The sequence below is a fragment of the Colobus angolensis genome, unplaced genomic scaffold (genome assembly GCF_000951035.1).
Source record: "Colobus angolensis palliatus isolate OR3802 unplaced genomic scaffold, Cang.pa_1.0 Scaffold273, whole genome shotgun sequence".
Classification (NCBI taxonomy): domain Eukaryota; kingdom Metazoa; phylum Chordata; class Mammalia; order Primates; family Cercopithecidae; genus Colobus; species Colobus angolensis.
Window position 1 is genome coordinate 967,084 of NW_012115966.1, and position 2,347 is coordinate 969,430.

Consider the following 2,347-nt stretch of genomic DNA (forward strand, 5'->3'; position numbering starts at 1 on the left):
TGTTGTTTAAGGATCAGCTATACTATATGGCAGGAACTCATTTAATTTTCCTTAATAACCCTATACAGTAGATACTCTTATTTACCCTATCTTAGGTTTGTGTAACTAAGGCTATGAAATTACCAGAGTCATTGGACTCAGGACTCCAACTCAGAGTCTGTACTCTTTTTTTGGTTGTTGTTGAGATAGAGTCTAGCTCTGTCGCCCAGGCTGGAGTGTAATGGCATGATCTTGGCTCACTGCAAGCTCTGCCTCCTGAGTTCATGCCATTCTCCTGCCTCAGCCTCCCCAGTAGCTGGGACTACAGGTGCCCACCACCACACCTGGCTCATTTTTTGTATTTTTAGTAGAGACGGGGTTTCACTGTGTTAGCCAGGATGGTCTCAATCTCCTGACCTCATGATCTGCCTGCCTTGGCCTCCCAATGTGCTAGGATTACAGGCTTGAGCCTCCGCGCCCAACTGAGTCTGTACTCTTTAACACCTAGACCACCAAGTAGGATATGTTGGCTAGAAAATAAATTTTTACATTTGAAAAGTATAGATCTGACTGGGTACAGTGACTCATACCTGTAATTCTAGCACTTTGAGAGGTCAAGGCAGGAGATGGCTTAAGCCAAGACCAGCCTGGGCAACATACTGTGACCCCATCTCTACAAAATAAGCTTTTTTTTAATTAACCAGGCATGGTGGCATGGGCCTGTAGTCCCAGCTACTTGGGAGGCTGAGGCAGGAGGATCACTTGAGCCTAGAAGGTTAATGTTGATGATGTGCCACTGCACCCTAGCCTGGGTGACAGAGCAAGCCACTATCTCAAAAAAAAAAAAAAAAAGGTTCGCTTCAACCTTTATAGTTTTCAACAACGGAATTGTGCACAAGCAGGCACAAAAGACTGATTCGTTGAACTTGAATGTAGTTCTGTTGCTCTAGCAATTTAACATTTGACAGTGTAAAAACCTCCAGAATATTACTTATCCAAAAATATTAAGCATCTACAAATATAAGGTGCTATGTGAGAACAGCAAACATTTTAGTAAGACATAGCTCCAGCCCTTGAGCTTGTACTTTAATAGATGGGATATATATGTGTGGTCTTCACCATACTTATTAATAACTGACATACATGTTGTTTTATGTCTGACTTCCCCAGTAGTGTACACACTTTGAGGGCACAAGCTTTGTCTTTATTTTATTTTATTTTTTGAGACAGTCTCGCTCTGTCACCCAGGCTGGAGTGCAGTGGCACAATCTCGGCTCACTGCAACTCTGCCTCCCGGGTTCAAGTGATTCTTGTGCCTCAGTCTCCTGAGTAGCTGGGACTACAGGCACACACCACCACACCCAGCTACTTTTTGTATTTTTACTAGAGACGGTGTTTTGCCATGTTGGGCCAGCTGGTCTCAAACTCTGGGCCTCAAACTATCCACCTGCCTCGGCCTTTCAAGTGCCAGGTTTCAGGCATGAGCCCCCGCACCCACCCCCTTTGTCTTATTTACATATGTATCTTAAGCAATTAAAACAGTTCCTAGAACAGAGTAGGCACTGAATAATTGCTGAATAGATGAGTATATAAGTAGTACAAGAAGTTTTCTTTATTTTTTTGTTTTTGAGACAGGGTCCTGCTCTATCGCCTAGGTGCCTAGGCTAGAGTGCAGTGACACAATCTTGACTCACTGCAACCTCTGCTTTCCCAGGTGCAAGTGATTCTTGTGCCTCAGCCTCCCAAGTAGCTGGGGCTACAGGTGCACACCACCATGTCTGGCTAATTGTTGTATTTTTAGTAGAGACAGGGTTTTGTCATGTTGCCCAGGCTGGTCTTGAACTCCTGACCTCAAGCAATCCTCCCACCTCAGCCTCCCAAAGTGCTGGGGTTACAGGTGTGAGCAACCATGCCTAGTCCCACAAAAGAGTTTTGTAGTATGAACTGAGCCTCCAAAGATAGAATGAATGGATGCTTGCAGTAAAAGGAATATGGGGTTTCCAGGAAGAGGAAATGGCAGTGGTAAAGAGTGGATAAACCAAAAGGAATATGTAATAGCAAATGTCTTAGTTTGGTCTGTGAGGTAGGAGGTGAAAAAGCTGAAAGGTAGGGTAGCTAACTCAAGGAAACTGAATATCTACTTTTTAAGAAATCTAGGCTTTATCCTATTAGCAGATTGGATTTTGGAGCAGGTGAGAGTAAAGGTGGAGCTTTAAGATTAATTTGTAGTGGCCAGGCGCCGTGGCTCTCGCCTGTAATCCTAGCACTTTGGGAGGCCAAGGCGGGTGGATCACCTGAGGTCAGGAGTTCAAGATCAGCCTGCTCAACATGGTGAAACCCCATCTCTACTAAAAATATAAAAATTAGC